Source organism: Macaca nemestrina, chromosome 16 (genome assembly GCF_043159975.1).
Source record: "Macaca nemestrina isolate mMacNem1 chromosome 16, mMacNem.hap1, whole genome shotgun sequence".
NCBI classification, from domain to species: Eukaryota; Metazoa; Chordata; class Mammalia; order Primates; family Cercopithecidae; genus Macaca; species Macaca nemestrina.
Genome location: NC_092140.1, coordinates 19,654,864 through 19,677,999, shown reverse-complemented (window position 1 = coordinate 19,677,999; position 23,136 = coordinate 19,654,864). Strand labels below are relative to the sequence as shown.

Below are 23,136 nucleotides of genomic sequence, written 5' to 3'. Positions count from 1 at the left end.
ACATCTTTTAGCAGTAGGTTTTGATGAAGGAATAAGTGAATGAATGAATGTTTTTATTGTCTCTTAAATGCCATAGAAGACATCATTTTGAGCTACATCTGTGCCTTTCATGTACAAAAGAGGCTAGAGTATATTTGCTACTCTCCTATTTTATGTATTAAATTCAACCAAGTTCTTCTCTTTCGTAGTATTACTACAAGAAATTGGACTTTCTTCCAAGCATCTTACCCCATTGGCTATGCAGCTACTTTACCCAATTAGTCCCAACATAAAATAATGACTTGGTTGGGGGAAACTGAGGGCTGCTCTACTCTTCGTGTCCAGAGCCCTAAGGCTATGGTAGAAGACCTCTTCTCCAAACCAAAAGAAGAAAGGTCTTTACCTCTTTTCTTATCCATTATCACATTAGCGTAAAAAGACATAACGTGTGTGTGTGTGTGTATGTGTGTGTATGTATGTGTGTATAAAACCTAGCCATCTACCAAGATTGCAATAATTTTGATGAAAGAAGGTGGGGCAATATCGTGGCTTTTTAGGTGATAATCAAAATGAGTTGTTATACATATTTCCATGTTTCCTTTATACAGGGTAAATGTTCCATAAATGTTGTTGATAAATGAGAGATTCTAAATGAGGAGACTGCAAGGGTCCTGCTGCGTTAGCAGCAAGTGAAGTGAAACATAAGGGAAAATAAAGAGAATCAGAGTTGAGACATGGTTACAATGATGAATCCTTTCCTTCCTTATCTCCCAAATTTTCATCTCAAGCTGTGTGTTAGACTTTAACATACTTCCTGGCCATGTTGATTTTAGGTGTGACCACATGACTTGCTCTAGCCAATGACTGTGAGTAATGTGGTCACAAATTTTGAAGAGTATTCCAAAGCACTGATTTATAGGGTTTTCTGATTTCTGTAGTGTAAATCATCTTGAAATGATGTGATGTCACTGAACTTGGAATTTGAAAGAGATATGCAGTAGCATGCTATTGCATATTATTTCCATCATACAGATACAACAGATGTAAATAACCTTAAAACCATGGATGACGATAAAATATAGGAAACTAAGAGTTGGTGAGTTTTAAGTATTCATTTTTAATGAAATTTCCTTGATTGTAAGTTTATATAATTTAATTGTTATTAATGGCCATCTTTAACCACTTGCTCATCAAATTTATAAAAATTCAACATTGGTTCTTGCAAACCAATATGCAGAAACTCCAGCACACCACTAATTAAGCAGAAGGGAGCCCAGTTCCTTCCAGCAAAAGCTTTAAGGTAAAGCTTATGGTTCTCCTTGCCTTCTCTACTTCCCACTATCATAGCTGAATTGTTCCAGAAAGAAGCTGTTACTGTCAGATGTGGTCTCAGAGTAAGGATAGAATGGAACAGATTGAGAGCTAGAAATAAAACTTTTTGTTGTAAGTCAATGAAATTTTGAGGTCGATAGTTACCATTGTATAACTCTGGCTAGACTGAGTAAAAACTCTAACTTATAAGATTTTTTTAAAATGTTTAATTAATCAATTTTAATTGAAAAAAAGTATACATTATATACAGCATGATGTTTTGAAATGTGTGTGTGTGTGTGTGTGTGTGTGTATAATGGAATGACTAAATCAAGCTAATTGACATATGCATTATCTCAAATACCTATCTTTTTTTGTGGTAAGAACACTTAAAATCTACTGTTAGTGATTTTCAAGAATATTAACTATAGTCACTACGTCGTATAATAGATCTCATGAACTTATTCCTCCTATCTCACAGAAATTTTGTATCTCTCAACCAACACTTCAACTCCCAACACTGCTGATAACCATCATTCTACTTTCTGCTTCTATGAGTTTGAATTTTTTTTATTATAGTTTAAGTTCTGGGATACATGTGCAGAACATGCAGTTTTGTTACATAGGTATACACGTGCCATGGTGGTTTGCTGCACCCATCAACCCATCACCTACATTAGGTATTTCTCCCAATGCTATCCCTCCCCTAGCCCCCCACCCCTTGACAGGCCCCGGTGTGTGATGGTCCCCTCCCTGTGTCTATGTGTTCTCCTTGTTAAACTCCCATTTATGAGTGAGAATATGCAGTGTTTGGTTTTCTGTTCTTGTGATAGTTTGCTGAGAATGGTGGTTTCCAGCTGCATCCATATCCCTGCAAAGGACATGAACTCATCTTTTTTTATGGCTGCATGGTATTCCATGGCATATATGTGCCACATTTCTTTATTCAGTCTATCATTGATGGGCATTTGGATTGGTTCCAAGTCTTTGCTAGTGTGAATAGTGACACAATAAACATACGTGTGTGCATGTCTTTATAGTAGAATGATGTCATACATAAGTGAGATCACAGGTAGTTGTGTTTTGTGCCTGGGTTATTTCACTTACCAGTGTTCTCCAGATTCATCTATGTTGTTGCAAATGGCAAGATTTTCTACTTTTTAAAGGCTGAAGAGTATTCCATTGTGTCTATCTACCACATTTTTTTGTTCATCAGTTGATGGACACTTAGGTTGACTTCATATCTTGGCTATTGCAAATAATATGGGAGTACAGACATCTCTTATTAGATATTTTTAATCACCATAATTCCTCTCATAGAGGGATTCTGTTAGAGATTTTCCTACAAGGTTGAGTAAGTCATATATCCTGGGGTCTAAGAAAATAAATAACAAAACCAAACATTTATACTTATTGGCATATATTGAAAGCAAGGCAATAAAGTTTCATTTTCTCACAAAATACCTATCAATTTGATTTTTTCCTCGTTTGGCAATTTGTCCTAAATTCTAATTTATACTTGATTCACAAAGAATTTGGTAACCTGCAAATACTGGTGGTGCTTAGAGTACTTGCTCTGCAATGATTTTGCTTGGATACTTTATACTTCCCTGTGTCTGTGCTGTTCCTCGTTTGTTTCTCTTCTTCTGGAATATCCTGTCAGACATCCCTATCTTTATGGCTCCTACTCACTTTTCCCTGAAACCCCAACTAAACATGTAGATAGTATGTTCCATGAACTGAGAGATCTCAGTCACTGTACTCACTACTCTATTTGTAGCACCTGCCAAATACTTTGTATTCAATTATGTTCATTAAATAACTTACCGAAAATAAACCACCTTTGAAATCCATTTATACTCTGACATGTGTGTTGTTGTATTTCTTATTCTATATTACATTCAGAGGACTCTTTCGTAGTATTACTAGAAGAAATTGGACTTTCTTCTAAGAAAGTTTATGCTAGTTATGTGTGCTAGCATAAACTAAGATGCCTTGAGACCAGCATCACTGCCATCTTTCTGTACAAAACCATGGCAATGCTTAGAACTCATAGCAGGAATTTTTGAAATATATATTTTTATTTGAACATCTTCTATAGCTTCTCTATATAGCAATGAAGTGTCTCTTCATGAATTTAAATTTTATCCAAAGTTGGACAGTTGGAACTAGGGGCTTAGAAATGGCAGAAAGACTAAAAATAGGGGCTGATGATGGAGTATTGCCTTAAAATATCTACAAAATAGGCCTGGTAGAAACTTAAAAAGGCACATAAATTCAGTTATTATTAAAAAGGTAATCACCTTGCATTTACATAGCACTTTGCAGCAAAATGAATTTCAAAGAGTATTTTTTCATGTGTCTGTTGGCTGTATGAATGTCTTCTTTTGAGAAGTGTCTGTTCATATCCTTTGCCTACTTTTTGATGGGGTTGTTTGTTTTTTTCCTGTAAATTTGATTGAGTTCTTTATAGGTTCTGGATATTAGCCCTTTGTCAGATGAGTAGATTGCAAAAATTTTCTCCCATTCTGTAGGTTGCCTGTTCACTCTGATGGTAGTTTCTTTTGCTGTGCAGAAGCTCTTTAGTTTAATTAGATCCCTTTTGTCAATTTTGGCTTTTGTTGCCATTGCTTTTGGTGTTTTAGACATGAAGTCCTTGCCCATGCCTACGTCCTGAATGGTATTACCTAGGTTTTCCTTTAGGGTTTTTATGGTTTTAGGTTTAACATTTAAGTCTCTAATCCATCTTGAATTAATTTTCGTATAAGGAGTAAGGAAAGGATCCAGTTTCAGCTTTCTACTTATGGCTAGCCAATTTTCCCAGCACCATTTATTAAATAGGGAATCCTTTCCCCATTTCTTGTTTCTCTCAGGTTTGTCAAAGATCAGATGGCTGTAGATGTGTGGTATTATTTCTGAGGATTCTGTTCTGTTCCATTGGTCTATATCTCTGTTTTGGTACCAGTACCATGCTGTTTTGATTACTGTAGCCTTGTAGTGTAGTTTGAAGTCAGGTAGCATGATGCCTCCAGCTTTGTTCTATTGGCTTAGGATTGTCTTGGCAATGCAGGCTCTTTTTTGGTTCCATATGAACTTTAAAGCAGTTTTTTCCAATTCTGTGAAGAAAGTCTTTGGTAGCTTAATGGGGATGGCATTGAATCTATAAATTACCTTGGGCAGTATGGCCATTTTCATGATATTGATTCTTCCTATCCATGAGCATGGTGTGTTCTTCCATTTGTTTGTGTCCTCTTTTATTTCACTGAGCAGTGGTTTGTAGTTCTCCTTGAAGAGGTCCTTTACATCCCTTGTAAGTTGGATTCCTAGATATTTTATTGTCTTTGAAGCAATTGTGAATGGGAGTTCATTCATGATTTGGCTCTCTGTTTGTCTGTTACTGGTGTATAAGAATGCTTGTGATTTTTGCACATTGATTTTGTATCCTGAGACTTTGCTGAAGTTGCTTATCAGCTTAAGGAGATTTTGGGCTGAGACGATGGGGTTTTCTAAATATACAATCATGTCATCTGCAAACAGGGACAATTTGACTTCTTCTTTTCCTAACTGAATACCCTTGATTTCTTTCTCTTGCCTGATTGCCCTGGCCAGAACTTCCAACACTATGTAGAATAGGAGTGGTGAGAGAGGGCATCCCTGTCTTGTGCCAGTTTTCAAAGGGAATGCTTCCAGTTTTTGCCCATTCAGTATGATATTGGCTGTGGGTTTGTCATAAATAGCTGTTATTATTTTGAGGTACGTTCCATCAAGACCAAATTTATTGAGAGTTTTTAGCATGAAGGGCTGTTGAGTTTTGTCAAAGGCCTTTTCTACATCTATTGAGATAATCATATGGTTTTTGTCTTTGGTTCTGTTTATATGTAGGATTACATTTATTGATTTGCGTATGTTGAACCAGCCTTTCATCAAGTGGGATGAAGCCCACTTGATCATGGCGAATAAGCTTTTTGATGTGCTGCTGGATTCGGTTTGCCAGTATTTTATTGAGGATTTTTGCATTGACATTCATCAGGGATATTGGTCTAAAATTCTCTTTTTCTGTTGTATCTCTGTCAGGCTTTGGTATCAGCATGACGTTGGCCTCGTAAAATGAGTTAGGGAGGATTCCCTCTTTTTCTATTGATTGGAATAGTTTCAGAAGGAATGGTACCAACTCCTCCTTGTACTTCTGGTAGAATTCAGCTGTGAATCCGTCTGGTCCTGTACTTTTTTTGGTTAGTAGGCTATTAATTATTGCCTCAATTTCAGAGCATGCTATTGGTCTATTCAGGGATTCAACTTCTTCCTGGTTTAGTCTTGGGAGAGTATAAGTGTCCAGGAAATTATCCATTTCTTCTAGGTTTTCTAGTTTATTTGCGTAGAGGTGTTTATAATTCTTGTGCATTTTATGGCACAATGAAAAGTACCCCAAGAAAATCAAAACAGGACCAAAATAGATTGGTGAATTCACAAGTTACATGTTACATACATGAATGAAAATACAGTTCATTTCATTGAAATCTATAATGTATTGAGTCAAAGTAAAAGAACCATCAAAAAGAATCTGCACCAGATGGAGTTAAACAGTCACAGAAGATTTTGTTCAAGACTATTGCAATGGGAGACAGAGACTGTTGCAGTACAGGGGAAAAAAATAAACTCAACTCCACTGAAAAAAAGGCTGGAGATGTTTTAGCATTGGAGTGAACTATTGGAAAAGTGCTGGAGAAGATTAAGACGGAGGTTGGTCAATGTGATTAAGCCACATGTGTTTGCTAATTGGTGCTTGTTAAAGTTACACTCCTACCCTCACATAGAGACTGGAAGATAGGGTCCCTATCTTATTGATTATTTTTCAAACAGTTGGCTCCCAGTTCCTTGAGAATAATATTCCTGAGTTGTAAAGGTGAAAAGAGGCTTGCAGAAGATTTACATCTCAAAGAGGCAGAGAAAGAATTTACAGCTCTTCTAAGGTAAATGCACTATGAAAAGAGAAGTCAGAGCCTGTAGTTAGAAAGAAACCTGTCTAAAATTTAGTCAAGCAGAAGGAACCATGGGGGTGCTGCCATGTTGGTCAATACCCCCATGAAACTTGGTCAGCTTAATTTTCCGGAATTGTGTTAACACAGTTAAATGGATCAAAACCTATCAGTCAAAGAATATTTAATTAGTTTTTCTATGCCTACTGATCATGCAGCTGGGAGAAAGAACATAACAGATAAATGTATTGGCATAAGTTATTAGATTATCTCAATATTGACCTAGATTTATCTTAATTTATTCTAGAAATTAATCCACTTTTTCTTTGCCAGAACATTTCCTTATGACACATGAATTATCAATATATTAGAGAGATACACTTAAAGTAGGGATATAAAAGCAAAGGGAATTACAGCATTAAATGTTTGATTAAAATTAAATGTCAGGAATCCTGAATTATGTTGACAGTTCCATGTTTCAATGTATATTCAGAAGGTGAAAAAAAAATCTCACTGTCTTGAAATATGTAAAATGTTAAAATTTTAGCAAAAGATTTTTGCCTATAATTAGTGGCAGCCCTGAAGGGGGCACAAAGATCTCAAAAAAAGTTAGTAGAGTTTGACCCTAAGTTATCTCAGTTGAGTTGAAAATATCCTACTGAAGCCTGAAAAAGGGAAAGGGCCAATTACAAAGTACTTTAATTTCTCCGAAATGGCTTTTGCAAAGCACTAATGAAAAATCCTTTTCTATGGACATTTGATAGGATCCTGCTATTGTTCAGATTCAGACAGTTAAAATAAATCAAGAGTCACACAGTCATCTTGAAAGAGGCAAAAATTGACCAAGGAAAAGTGAATAATTCGCATCTAACTGTGAATGAAAATAGCCTGAAGGCACAGCTAACTAAGCCACGTGCTCCTTTTCCAGTGTCATGGTCAATAACAAGTCTCAGGTAGGAGCGTGGCGTGTGCTTTCTCCAATGTTGGCAACTCCAGTCAATAAAGTATAATTGGAACCTGCCAAGAAGGTAGTGTGTCAAAGGTGTAGTTAAGCAGAAACTTAGATGCTGAACTGTTTGTGTAAAAATTGAGCACATAGTCTAATTATAAGTTTAAGAACTTTAAAAAGTTTGAACATTGTAAATCAGCCCTGTGAATGATGCACGCTGCTGGAACATGACAGCTGCATCAATAGAGCTCAGTCAGAATAGAGGAAAAAGTGTCAAAATCACAAGAGGTGCACTGCTCTTAGCAAATAATTAAAGGGAGGATTGAGAGAGATGGGCTGTGTGTCTTTGAGTGGGATAAGCAAAAAGGTTAAAATATCATTTTAATTTATCTCCTTAAAAGACACACAAGTGAAAAACAAGACCTTTTTTGTTAAGTCAATAAATAGGAGTTTGATTACCTTATGCTTGTTAGGCATTTTGATCTACCATCATACAGCCTACTATTTAAACTTTCTTGACACTTCTATGATATTACAAACAGAATGGAGGCAAGATACACAGTCCACTTTACTGTTGATTGGATAAGTAGAGTGTGGAGTAAAAGTTCAATCAGTTCTAATGACCATAGACATTTTGGTAATTATAATTGCCCCTCAATGTGACTCCAAATTCAGAGACTTCAAGAGGCTCACTGCATGCCTTTCTCTGGCAGTCTCACTTTTGAAATTGAAAAGAAGGTTAAATCTGCATATCTGAGCTCTGCCCTGCTCTGAGAACCAATTGATTTCTCTTGGTAGATGTGTCATTCAAAAACCATATTTTACTGCTAATAGTACATAATCAAAGATACAGAGAAATTAATGAACTAGTTTCTTAGTAGAATAAAATAAAGTATTGCGTAGGATCACCCTCATGCATGTAACTTAGCATTTCATTGGCAAAATTGCATTACTCATTCCAGTACTTCCATAGAGTAATCTCGATTTTCCTTAGCATCATTAGATTGAACCCTGGTCTATTGTGAATGCTGCTTTGGAGAGGAAATTTTTATCTATACCACAACTTAATTTGGCACGTATTCATGTAGAGAAAGCAAAAAGTAAGTTGTCTGCACATTTTTCTTTTATTTGCATCTTGATCCATTGCAGGAAATTAAAGAGATAATCACATGGTATACTAGACAGACAGTATCAAGGACCAACTTACTGGATGATACTTAACAATGTCTGAATGCTGTGATGTGACCAGCCAGTCACCACTCCAGTACAAGCCCTCCATCCCGTTTTGGTTTTTTTTGTGTGTTTGTTTGTTTGTTTGTTTGCATTTGTAACAGCTTAATAATTTATATGTCCCATTACGATTTTAGTGGAATATTTTAAAGCCAAGGCATAATTCACTGCAAAGATAAACTTGAAAAAGCAAACAAACTTTCAAATAGTATGTTATGACCTAGACAAAACTGATTATCAACTAGTAATACTCATAATTAGCACATGCAACACAATGAGAAATTAAATCCTGTGCTATATACTCTTAAGTATTGTCAGACATGAGACATCCTTAAATGTTCTATCAATTGCATTCCTTTCTGCACATACACTATTTTAAACAAGAAAACAATTTTCTTTCCTCCAGATTCATGTTTACCAGTGCAAAACGGTGCAATCTCAGTAAAAATGGTTTATTACAATGTTATTTTAGAAAAGCTTAGTCCTCAAACTGTCAAAAATGTACTTAAAAAGTGTCCAAATCTTGAGAATGATCAACTTCAATGGCTTCCTCTGAATCCAACTTGGCTTCTCCATGTCCTTCCTGTGACTCATCAAGAGAGGCCAAGGCCTCATTTGTGTCACTTGCAAAAGTTTCCTGTGATGTGTCATCATCATCTTGAAAATTTAGACTTTTAATAGCTTGTTTGATCTTTTTTCCCAACACTTGTGTTCTCCTCTTCCTAGCAGCTTTTTAATTTTCATATTCCTTTTGGTTTTCAATGTAGAAAATGTCCTTAATTTGTTCCTCGCTGATACTAGGAATGTTTTTCAAGAGATTCAGAAAAACTCCCCCTGGTGTTCTTCTTCGACTACCATTCATTATAAAGAGACCACCATTTTGTTCATCTTCACCAGTTTTCCATCAGAAGTTCAATTGCCTTTTTGTTCCCAGTAATCCTCACTACTCGAGCTATCAGGTCTTTCTTTGGTTCCTGTAACCTGAATGAAATTTCATCAGCCACTTTCTCTTGAGAATCTTCCTCTGTGATCTCATATCGACCTTTATAGTTCATTTCTGGTCTGTTCCCCAGCCTGTCTTTGACAGGTCATTTCCTTTTGAGATGACCTTGCCCGTTTTCCTCTTCCTTTGATCCCATTTTTTTTGCCACCGTGCATATATTCATCTAGTTCCTTGTCTAGATCTTTTATATGTTTTTGAGATTCCCTCCTAAGTTTCTTAGCAAGCAAATAATCGCAGGTCTCGGATTGTCTGCTTCTGTCAATAGTGCCCTCCATTCCCAAGATACCAAGTTCAGTGGCCACTGCGTCTTGATTCTGTTCCTGCAGCACAGCACCCCGTATGTTGTTAATCTTCTTTCCTCCAGCAACAGGTGGTTTCTGACTGCTCTGGCCAAACGGAAAAGGCTCTGGTTTGGGAGGAGGGTTAAAACATTTCTGTCGTTTGCGTTTCCAAAGACAGCTATCATCATCTGAATCAGAAAAACTCTCTTCACTTGAATCCACACTTTCAACAGCTTGATAATGTGATACATGGAGTTGCCGTGTTCTGGAAGGCCCTCATAGCACTGTGGCCACCTAGCACTTTCGCCAATTGCAGCGGCCTGTCGCTGGGTGCGACCGTCATGTCGGAATCCGAGTGGGAAAGCTGCCCATCTTCCATGTCGCCGACCTCCAACGCCATCTTCCCGCCGTGCCCCTCCATCCCATTTTCATGTCTGAAAATTCAAGGGCTGGATTGGCAAATTGACAAACAGCACTTGGAGCATATTGGAGAATGTAGATGTTTTAATTGGACTTAATTAATTCTTTTAAGATTAAAGAACACAAACCTCATAATGAAATGACTGGTTTTTAATGCTTTTTTCAAAATTATTTACTGTTTCCTTTTACTAGATTTATCAATAAAGAAAACTCAATGTTAAGTTTTCAATGAAAACTCTGTATGTACAGTTTGACTTATTACTATGTCACAATGTAAAATGCTAGGAAGGTTAAAATCAGACTTAAGATTTGTTACAATGCATTGCATGGTGACCTGTAGCTCTTTAAATCTGAATAGACAGCCAGGCACAGTGGCTCATACCTGTAATCCCAGCATTTTGGGAGGCCAAGGCAGGCAGATCGCTTGAAGTCAGGAGTTTTAGACTATCCTGGCCAACATGATGAAACACTCTCTCTAGTAAAAATACAAAAATTAGCTGGGCGTGGTGGTGGGTACCTGAAATCCCAGCTACTTGGGAGGCTGAGGCAAGATAATTGCTTAAACCCCAGGGGGAGGGGGAGGGGGAGGTTGCAGTGAGCCAAGATTGCACCACTGCACTCCAGCCTGGGCAACAGAGAGAGACACCATCCCCCACCCCCCAAAACAATCTGAATAGACATCAGGTCCACATGGACTAATAACTCCTTGAGCCCAATTAGAAAGAAAGAATAAATTGGGATTTAAGGAGGTATGGGAAATGACATTGGAATTTCAACAACATGAAATTTATTTTTCTTAAGATTAATCTATATACATAATATATTCTTCCCCTCAGTTTTAGAAAGCCAATTTGTAGAACTGCATCCCAGTTTGTTTGGATTTTATTATGTCAATTGATATCATAGTTTTCCAGGCCTCCATTGATAATCCCTGTAGAGAGTTCTGCAATAGTCTGCATAAAAATGTAGCCTCTTTGAAATCCAGATATTTCTAGAATTCTAGACTCATTGTCCAGGCTGAGTACTTATTCAAGTCTTTTAGCCTCTCTCTTCTTTAAAAGGTACAACACAGGGTCCCTATATGCTGGCTCTTTCCAAGTTTGGAAACTTGCATGTAGTGACATTGTGTGAAGAAAAAACATATCAGAAGACATGAGCTGTTTCTTTAGTTGCACAACTATTGATCAGTCACATGACATCAACAAGCCACTTTAGTTGCTAGGGCTCAATTTTCTCATGCCTTGATTCTGTACTTTTTGCAGTGAGACTGTATTCTAAAGCGTTGCCCAAAATATGCCCCTACAAAAATGAGCCCTAGAATATTAAACATGTTTATTGTTTTATTCCCATCCCGTTCCATCTGGCTTATCTCCTTCTGCCTCTTCTGAGGCCATTTTCTCAAGGAAAACTGCATATTTTCTCAAGATATATCATTTTCTGAGGGCATGATTTATTTCTGATAAGTGTCTAAATTAGATCAGTTATTTTTTCAATAATCTTTAATACTCTCTGCTTTAAAAAAAGACTTATTATGCTGAGTACTTTGATTTAGAAATGCAAAAGATATTGAAACTCTTTCTTTCCTAAGGGTAAAAATGATATTAACCACCCACTTGTTTATGGGCTCTAGTTAATAGCTACAGTAAATGAACATGACAGATAGGAACAAATTTCAGTGTTTCGACATTTTTATATAGGCAAAGCTGGCATGTTAAGCCAGAATCCCCATTAAACTATTCCATGTCACGCACATACTCCTCAAAAACAAAAATGTATGTTTATTTGAGTATATTCAAATGATGCTTTTCCGTGGAAGGGCCATGTATGCAAAGTGACCCCCAAATCCTGAAGGAGCTGAGGAACCGAAGAAGGAGGCAGACAGATTCAGTTTGTCGATATTGGGTGATGTATTGAGGGAACTTAAAGACAGAACCGTGGCCTTGGATAGCAGCAAGACAGGCAGATCCCCACACTGCTGCTCCTCAGACCCAAGGCTTATACAGCTCCAGGAAAGCAGATGTGCTCTTCAGCAAGACAATTAAAGGCAACCTTCCAGAACAGGCAAGAATGTGGTATGTGTCATAGCCTGTACTTTGTATGACATCATCAAGGTTGCTTTGTTCTTACGTCAGTTGAAGTAAACGTTAATAAATTAAAAACCAGGAGGCAGTCATGAGGCTAATCAGAAGTCAACATGGCAGATTAGCATTCAAAGTGGAGTCATTTTTGCCTTCACTGGTGCTGACATTGAAATGGGTCAAACCACCGAGTTTTATTCTAGGCACCACCAGTTACAAGTTGCATGACTTTGGACAAGGTATTTGGCCTTTCTCATTTCCATTTCCAGAGATGAAATGGATCTCAAGGGGCATTTTAAGGAGTAGTTTCAAGTTTTAAAGGAGATTAAATATATTAAAGTTTTTCAAGAGCTGCAAAGTACTGTATAAAGAACTATTACTGTTTGTGTTTATGTCAGTAATTGGACTTATTTATTCTTTATGTTGGCATGAGAAATTTTCCTTCTCTTGTTTTCCATTTTCTGGGAAAAAAATAAAAATAAACAAAACACATTCCTTGAATCTTAGTTCCTTCCTTAGTCTCTGTGCTATTTCTCTGCATAACTTGCAAACTAATTTTTAAAGCAATAGACCTCAAATATTAATTTAAAATTCTCCAAAATGATCTCCTAAATCTTAGATCCAGTCACCTTCCTTCAAATTCCTGAAATCCATCTCATGTCGTCTGACACGAGCAGTTATAACACTCTTGAAGTTCCTCCCCTGACTTTCATTAATCTGAAACTAAGTACTCAGATCACTCATTCATTCATTCAAACACTCATCCAACCAGTGATTCAACACATATTTATTTATCCCTTACTGTGGTTAGGCACTGTTGGGAAGCACTAGAAATAAAGCAGTGAACAGTGAACACAGCAGGAGAAATCCCTGCCCTCATGGAGCTTATAGTCCCTGTGGGAGACAGACAGTAAACACATAGATATTGATAGATATTGCATGACTAGCGTTCTTGCATGCTGCCCATGGGTGACACACTGTTGCTGCTGCTAACCGTGGACAACATCTGAATGGTAATACCAAGATAAGAGCCCTCAGGAATGCATCAAGTCTCACTGTCCCCTCTTCTTTCCTACTGCCCTAAAGTGAACATTATGTGTTGTTTGGTCTTTGTCATCCTTTTGCCACTTTAAGTCTTTTTAGCAGTTTATTTTTTTAATTAAAAACAATTTCCATTGCTAGATTAAACCATTATGACCTATCAGTATGCTTATGTCCTCTGTTTGAGAAACTGGACTTCTAGTCCATTGTGAGTACTAGCTCTTTACACTGTGGTTTCATTCCTGATAAATGTTGCTAATAACTTATGTATAAGTTGTCTATTTTTTATTGTTTACAGGGACATTTCTTTTTTCTACAGGTGAATCTAACATGCATTTTTAAGGAAAAAATTCAGATAATATATGCATAAAAATCACTTAAAAATGAAAGAAAATTTATTGATAATACCATCCCCCCAAACAAAGCATCTATTTTTATTTTTCTGGACTCACTTTATGTATTTGTCAATATTCATTCCACAATCTCATAAATATTTTTTCTAGTCCTGGTAAATTATAACAGCATTCAATTTCTTGCTCCTGTGTTCTGCCTTCCACATTTTAACAGGAATTTTCTTCTCAAACGCAGCACATTTTCACATCTCTCACACATACTCACATGGTCACAATCATCCTGAAGCCTTCAATGACTCTGAACTTTGTAATTGCACAGAAAACATTGAGAATCTGTCTCTTCAGGAAGTAACCAAAATTAGAATTAGGGGCAGAGATCCAGTATAATCATCTTCATATTTTTTGTTTATGTCCTCCCTAAAATAAATTTGAAACTCTGTATACACTCCTCAACAAATTTTACGTTGTTGTCTAAAATTTTTATCATAAGTTTAAATAGATGACAGTAATCCCAGCACTTTGGGAGGCTGAGGTGGGTGGATCACTTGAGGTTGGGAGTTTGACACCAACCTAGCCAACATGACTGGTGAAACCCTGTCTCTATTAAAAATACAAAAATTAGCCGGGTGTGGTGGTGCACACCTGTAGTGCCAGGTACTCGGGAGGCTGAGGCAGGAGAATCGCCTGAACCCAGGAAGCAGAGGTTGCAGTGAGCCAAGATCATGCTGCTGAACTCCAGCCTGGGTGACAGAGCGAGACTAGGTCTCTAAATAAATGAATAAATAAATAGTTGCAAAGGATGCATTTGGTGCCACATTGTAAATATTGACAGTTAAGACAACATTACATTGCTCTTATAAACACTTTCAGTGAACTAAATTTCTCTTCAATTTGCAATCCATTATTATCAATTTTAAAAGACATAAGCAAGTTCTTCTTTAACGGTTGTTTTCCTTTTTCCTGAACTTGTATTTCCATTATAGTTCCCCTACAGAAATTTATGCTAATATAATACAAATTTATGCTTTGAAAAATTTAATAACCACCCTATCATTTCTGCAAACAAACACATGTGTATAATTAAATTAATTTTCTGTTTAATTTCCATGATTATAAGGCTCCAAGTGCTAAGATATTCCTTCAGATTGAGTTATCATTACAATTATTATTGATATTAAATGGATCAAAACTATGAAACTAAATTTTTTGATAATTAAAACTTAAGAGTAAAGTTTTGTTACGAATTCCTTCCTTAATGAAACCATAGGATTTTCCCCCTAATAGGTGAATAAATCTTTGGGTGAATATTACTTATGGACAGAGTCCTACTCCTTTTTGTGTGTATATGGTATGTATTGAAACACATTATTCAAGTAAATGGTTTGCTTGGAATAAAAGGAATATCGTTATAGGAAAGTCACTCAATTCATTGAACATCTTCCAAACTGTAAGTCAAAAATAATATAGTAGCAGACCTGCTTGCAAAGGATCTTGGGTATTAGAATAATTTGTTTCTCTCCATGCGTAATCATGTTTTGAATTGTTCCTGGCATCCCACTCCAATTTCTGTCCTCAGCTACTTAAATGCTGGCATTATGCACCATGTGACATTTAGGATAGGTAAGAATAATGTCCTTTTTGTGACTTGTAAGAAGTTGGCAGTGAAATAGATGACCTTGGCAGTGGGCTCAGTCTTAGATCAATTTTAGGAAATAATTCACCTAAGGTGTAGAAATTACCCCTGTACATGTGCCCCTAAGAAAAGCCTCCTGTGTCCTGCTTAAGGCCATGGCCCTAGATAATAGGAGAACAGAACCATATGTCTATATTTAAAAACTGGATAGTGGCCTGAGGTCTACCACCTGTGGGCAGAGAATGGAAATGGGACTCAGGAAGGCTCTCCAGAGAGTCATGTATGTTTAATGAAGTTTGATATAGAAGAAAGTACCATTTTTCCATTACAGGTCTGCATGATCTTGCTGCTGAGGCTCAGCACATATTACTCAACTATTCATGACCAAAAGCCTAGGAATTCAGTTGGCATTGCCGTTGGAGTTGTTATTACATACTCTGACCAGAAATTTCAGAAAAAATAAAGCTCTATAGATTATAGTCTCCTCGATTCATTTTCCCTGTAGCACAGTAAACAGTGTTTGAATCATTTAAAATACCTTCAAAGCCTGCAAAAACAAACCCAAATTGAATATGAAATAATCTATGCTTATTATGAGAGAAAATGTATTTTCTGTTAGTCAAGTACATTATGCTAACATGGCTCTCCTGATGAAGTCTGGGGAAAAAAATGTTGAAAAAGTAAATGCCAGTGAAAATCATAAACCCCTCATAAAACTTCCTTCAAAAAGGACTTGAAAATATTAATTTAATTGTTCCTCCTAAATGTGATAAGTATATTTAATATTCCTTTACTTTAGACAGACATTAACATCAGAAGGCCAAGGGTCATGAAACTGCTGACTAAAAGACTGTAAAATCCCATTTTTACTGTATTGAAGCTTTTCTCTATTAACAAAGTGGTATTCCTGTAGAAGGTGAATTAACTCTTTCAACTTGCAGGCGTTTAATTTAGTATCCTGAAAGACACACTTTATAATATGCAAAATGTTTAATTACCAAAGGACTCTACTTATGTGGGTGAGGGGATAATTCTTTTGGTGTTAGCACTTTTATGGCAATATGCAATAAACTCATTGATTTTGTTACTAGATTTCTATACCATCTGAACTATTTAACATTAGTGTCTGTGCACAGCAAATTTCTTGGGAATATCCATAAATTATATTTTTTAGTAATTATACTAATGACTTCATACATAAGGCAATGTAGGAAGTATCCTTAGAACTCAGTAAAATTATTCTTAATATTTTTATTTAAGCTTTGACCTAAAACTTAATCAGTGGCTTTATATAATTCTTTTTAGATACAGAAATCAATGGTGGATGATGTTCCTAGAATTTTCACTGTGAATTGAAATAAGTCTACTAGGATTTTTCATAGGAAAATGGGATCATGGATGATATATCCTTAACATGGTCTCATTGGCTACAGTAGAAATGGACAAGAGCACCATATCTGAAACACCTACAAATGATATTAAAGTTTTCTAAAATGTTTTTGTGCCAAATAAGTCATTGATAACATAAAATCACATCTATTGATACACTATCATGATATGCTAAAAAGCATTCTCATTTACCTTCAGAATTTTTTCCTTTTCACTAAAGGAGGAAAGCATCAGTGCCATGGAATTCAGGGGGGATTTTCAGGGAAAAATTTTAGCGAAGTTGGAGGGGATGTCAGGAAAAATTTAGTCACTTTTTATATTTTATCATTCTTTTAAGTAATTACTGTAAGTAACACTGCTTTCCTATATATCAAATGGTTTATAATTTACAAATGAGACTGGTGTCATCCTTCAAAGTAAACCCCTTCCAAAACTAAAAATTTATTCAAGCAACCATGCATTATTTGGGGAAACTATATTTTATGTTGCCTTGACACAAGAAAATTAGGAACATTATTTTTGTATCAACCTGCTACAAATTGCCCCCCTGATTTATTTTAAGAAAATGTGCTTTTGTTGGTATATTCTCCCCTCCCTCACCCATCCCCAGAACTCTTGGAATACTGAAAATACTGAAAGGCACCACATGCCCAGTAATCCTACGTAAATTTTTATTATGTTGTTCTTGGAATATGTTTACCTAAGATAAAAATAAAGACACGTAAAATCAGTCAGTTCCAAGGATACTGAATTCCTCCATGTTCCCAATATTCCACTTTGAGTTTCTTTCCCTGTTCCCCTGGCATTTGCAGCAGTGGGAATTCCCTATGGTGTCCTTCCCACTAGCCTGTTATTCGTGAAATCAGTTCTGCACTAGCTCTGTTTTACAGCCATTCATTCAAACAAATTCTCACCTGTTATTCTTCTGCTGTGAATCTTGCTCCCTGGTAACTTTGAAATCCACTATTCATATTCATTATAGCACCTCAAGCAGTGCCAGCACATGATGATAAACATTAAATATTTTTTGAATGAACTTGAAATAAATTCAGTCATAGCCATCTATTCCATTAAAACTGGAAAAAAGGCAATAAAAACATTTTTTCTTGATGCAGTGCTGTCTCTTTTCCCCTCTCAAAGACCACTGTCTTACTTCTCTTTGTCCTTTAAATTTATTATTTTCGAAGGGTAGAGACACCACTGGCCTCTCGAGAAGGATCTCTACCCAGTCAGATTCTTCATGCCCGTGGAAGTTTCCAAGTAATGTTCCCTTCTTTGCTAATGACAGTCCATGGCTTAATTGTCAGCCAACTGATTAGAGCATTACCAAACTAGTGTATAATCTCCCCTAAACTGATATTTCTTATTTTTTTTTCTCCTTCTTTGAGGCTTTTCAGAAAAGGTCCATGCTGGTACTTTGCAGAGTGAAGTTGAGAGTGGGCATTATTCGTGGAATCCCACTGTTGCTTTGAGCCAGGAAGACTTTCTCATAGAGCTCATCAGGAATTAGAATCACTGATGTGAATCCATATGTGTGCTAACAACTAGGTGGTCTATAAACTAGATAGCATTAATGTAACTGGCAGGAAGCCATCATTGTGCATAGAGTGGCGATTGATTAATCGATCGATCAATCAATAAACAATACTAGCACAAATTTGATATTTATGTTTTGTACATCCAGAATTACCAAAGCACCACAATATGTTGTGTCTGTCCATGATCCTGTGTGTATAGGACATATTTTAACATTATTCACCTGTTACCATATGCCAGCTACTTATAGTAGGTGTTTAAAGCTGTACATGTTCCTGAGAGAGTGATTGATTTGGTTTTATATTCTTGAAAACGGCACATCCCTGTACTTTAAAGGCAGATTGTGTGTATTTCAAAGCAGTTCCATTATAAGTATGTAAATATTCCTGTACAGAGGCTAGAAATTCATAGCTTTTACCAAAGTGGATTCTCACTTCAGTGACTCATATTTAAACTCACTGCTAAAATGTTTCTTCTAAATGAAGTAATATTTAAGCTATAATTTCTAGCTGAGGAAGACAACTATTTCCTGATGAGACACTTAGGGATCTTGTTTTACATTCTGCATGCACATACTGAAAATTCACATTTGAGTAAAGTTCGGAATGTCAAGCGCACTGCCCAAATAAAAGGCAAATCCTCATAATGGTACAGCAAGGTAAAATTTAAATGATGTGTTCGACTGGGTAAACACATTAGAAAACTGTCTGAAATATGTATTTAACTAGTAGAAAGAGCTATTGTATTCTAATGAATGAAAAATATCCATTCTTGTGTGTGCATTTGTGTGTGTGTATATATATATGTCTGTGTATACTTTAAATGCTAAATTTTGAAATATTCTCCAGTCTTTCAAATGATTGATAACATACATTTACTGACTTCTATGGCAGTTTTATTTACGTGTTTTTGTTTTTTGCTTTTTTTTTTTTTTTTTTTTTCTGAGATGGAGTTTTGCTCTTGTTGCCCAGGCTGGAGTGCTATGGCACCATCTCAGCTCACCACAACCTCCACCTCCCGGGTTCAGGCAATTATCCTGCCTCAGCCTCCCGAGTAGCTGGGATTACAGGCATGTGCCACCACGCCTGGCTAATTTTGTATTTGTAGTGGAGACGGGGTTTCTCCATGTTGGTCAGGCTGGTCTCGAATGCCTGACCTCAGGTGATCTGCCCAGCTTGGCCTCCCAAAGTGCTGGGATTACAGGCATGAGCCACTGCACCTGGCCTTATGTTTTCAGGAATGAAATTAAATGTAGAAACTGAATCTATGTGGCACTGAATTTGAAATATACACTGACAAGTACTAACATAGGACTGGCAGGAACAGACACAGACCTTAAATAACCTTATTTCCTATGTCCTGCTTTTGTTGTGTAAGTGTTCCACAGCATTGATGTTACTTAAACTTGGCTTTAGAAATTCTGCAGTTATAGTTATTAGATATGCAAATTATGTCTATTCCTTTTATCCCAGACTCAGAAAGTTCTGTCATTTTATGGCTTGCAAATGCTTCATAAGCCTCATGCTTTTCTGGGGAGGTTCCTAGTTAATAAGTAAATTAAATTTTTAAAAATAGGCTGAATATTTTATCACAGTGGCATTATAAACATTTGTCATCCATGTAGGGAACATTTTTCCTTCAGGCTCTGATTTGCAATTCATAATTATTTCCTGTCTTATCCTTGTTCTCTCTCAATGATACAAGATGGAGAAAAGATAGTTTTAGAGTATACACATTTTAATCAATATTCAAATGCAATTAGAAGGCCCCAAGGTTTTCTGTGTGTATGCATGGAAATTCATCTCCACCAATCACCATTAGCAACAGTTGAAATAATAGGTGACTTCTCAAGAGAGAAGGTATGAAAATATCATTCAGGTCATGCACGTTGAGCTAATTTTGGCATCATGTAATTCAGGGTTGATATTATTTAGATAGTTTCTTTTTTGGTATAACTACATGGGTAAATACAGCCTCTAGTTAGTGTTAAAGAATTGTGTCTTTAGCTCTGAAATCCCTTCACACTCAAATATGGCAGTAGGAATTCATTTGCTGGAGGAACTGTTCTTTCTCTTTTTAAACAGCTTTATCAAGATACATTTTATGTAACAAAAGTTCACCCACCGGGCGCGGTGGCTCAAGCCTGTAATCCCAGCACTTTGGGAGGCCGAGACGGGCGGATCACGAGGTCAGGAGATCGAGACCATCCTGGCTAACACGGTGAAACACCGTCTCTACTAAAAAATACAAAAAAAACTAGCCGGGTGAGGTGGCGGGTGCCTGTAGTCCCAGCTACTCAGGAGGCTGAGGCAGGAGAATGGCGTAAACCCGAGAGGCGGAGCTTGCAGTGAGCTGAGATCCGGCCACTGCACCCCAGCCTGGGCGACAGAGCGAGACTCCATCTCAAAAAAAAAAAAAAAAAAAAAAGATTATGAGTAAAATCAAAAGATCATAATCACAAGAGTCATCTGAAATGACATATTATGACTCATTATGACTGTTATGAGTCATCATTTAATATGACTGTACATCAGAAACTGTGGAAGAAGGCATCAACTCTTGCCCAAAAGGACATTTGGAATTTATTCTAGCTGAATGTTTTACTTACATTAATTTATTTATCTTCTGAGTGCAGAAGATAGATATGTTTATTTTATTATTTTGGTTATATGATTTTCATAGAAACCTCACCTACTAGGTGTATGTTCATTGTGTATATATATATGTGGACTTTTAACTTTCACATATTGTCTTGCTTATTTAATATTTTAAGGAACAGTCACATGTTACATTGGCTACTGTTAGGAATAGCTAATATAAGCAAGAATGCTGGTCCAGATATAGAAATCTTCAGTGTATTAGAGACCTGAAATGAAATGTTATTACATGGCTAAGAACATGCTATACCTCAAATCCCATTTAGAAAACATAAGAATTACTTGCTATAACATTTTGACATACATGGCTAGCCAGGTAGGTAAGTCTTTGTCCTACCTGACAATACAGCTTTATTAAGGGTTCTTTTTATATTCCTTGTTATGTTTCAATGTGTTGCACTTTAACCTTAAAAAATAAAAGAATCAGTGAGTTTCCAAACTAAGAACTCAATGATTTTTGTTATTTTATTTACTTTTTGTTTATTTTACAAGGATCCTTGGTTATAAATTTTACTATATTTTCAAAATTAGTAAACTATAATATCAATTACAAAATAATAATGTATGTCAATCATTATACACAAACAGAAATCTTAAAAAGGACTAAATCCAAGATGCCATTAATTCATATCAAAATCTTACTTAGTTGGCTCACAAGCTTTTGTCTGTGTTTTCATGAGTGGGAAAATAAAATTGGAACGATTGACAATTTTCTTTTTTCCCAACTAATATTTTAAATTCTTGACAAAAGATTATTTTTAAAATAAATTTTATTGTTTATATTTAAGGTATACATCATGATGTTTAATATATGTGGACGTAGTAAAATTGTTACTGTAGTGGAACAAATTAATATACCCATCATCTTACATAGTCAACTGTTCCCTCTCAGAGAGCAGCTGTAACCTTTTTCTTTAGCAAAAGTCCTGAATACAATACACACTAGTGTTAACTATAGTCTTCATTTTGTACATTAGATCTTTCCAATTGTTCATCCTACATAATTGCTACTTTTCATCCTTGACTTATATTTCCCCATTTCCTGCCCCAATCCTAACCCTTGTAACCACCTCTTATTTTATTCTCTATCTCTATGTAATTGACCCTTTTTTCCCCCAGACACCACATATATTTGAAATCATGCGGTATTTTTTTTTCTGTGTCTGGCTTTTTTCACTTAGGATAATGTCCTACATGCCCATTCACGTTGTGGCAGATGGCAGAAACTCCTTTTTATAAGACTAAATAATATTTTATTGTGCATATATACCAGCTTCTTTATCCATTCTTCCCATGATGCACACCTATGTTATTTTCATAATCTTGGCTATTGTGAATAAAGCTGCAATAAACATGGAAGTGCAGATATCTTTACAAGGTGGTGATTTCATTTCCTTTGGGTATATATAACCAGAAAAGGGATTACTGGACTTCATACTGGTTTTATTTTTAGTTTCTTTAGGAACCTCCATATTGTTTTCTATAATGGCCACATCAATCTCTTTTCTCACCAACAATGTACAGGGGTTCCCTTTTCTCCACATCCTTGCCAACACCTGTTATCTTCGGCTTTTATCCTAACAGGTGTGAGACGGCATCTTATAGTGCATTTCTCTGATGACTAATGATGTTGGGAACCTTTTCATGTTCCCTTGGCCATTTTTATGTCATCTTTGGAGAAATGTCTACTTAAGACCTTGACAAAAGATTATAAACAGCGTGTAAAAGTTAGGTGAGAGCTCAAATAAGTACAAAAAAGAATGTTATCATCATCAGCTTATTCTTTTACCCAAGTTTATTTCCCAGTTTACTATGAATATCTGGAAAGTTACAGCTACATTCTTTAAAAAATAAACAAAAATCCACATTACCAACTAAAAAAAATAATCTCAGCTTTTTATTTCTAAAGAGGGATTGTGTTCTTTACTGTTGCTAAAAGAATACCTATTTTTCAGTAATTTTTTTCTAATGGTCCATAAATTTACTAATTTACAAATAGTCCGCATAAGCACTCTCAGCGTGAGGTATTATTCTATTTTAAATTTTAAGTATGAGTTTTTAGAACTCGTTCTTTATTTTGGTTTTGCTACACATATAGACTTAGCTATTATTTCAGAGTTTTTTTTTTAAATGTTGGATTTTTTTTTAATGTTGGATCCAGTTGGTGGATCATTTGGGATCATTGACATCTACTCAGACTTAAATACTGGTATAAATATTGTCCAGAGGAAACTCATGATAAGCTTAAAAGTACATGATGCACCCATGGAAAGGCTAAAATAGTGACGGCCACATACACT

The 23,136-nt window shown here is 36.1% G+C and overlaps 1 protein-coding gene and 1 pseudogene across 6 annotated transcripts in view; one reads left to right on the top strand and one right to left on the bottom strand.

The window, feature by feature from the left end:
* Positions 1-23,136, top strand: part of LOC105477239 (glypican 6) — a 1,180,155-nt gene that overhangs the window by 781,602 nt on the left and 375,417 nt on the right. The window lies entirely within an intron of this gene.
* Positions 8,868-10,136, bottom strand: LOC105477231 (phosphorylated adapter RNA export protein pseudogene; annotated as a pseudogene).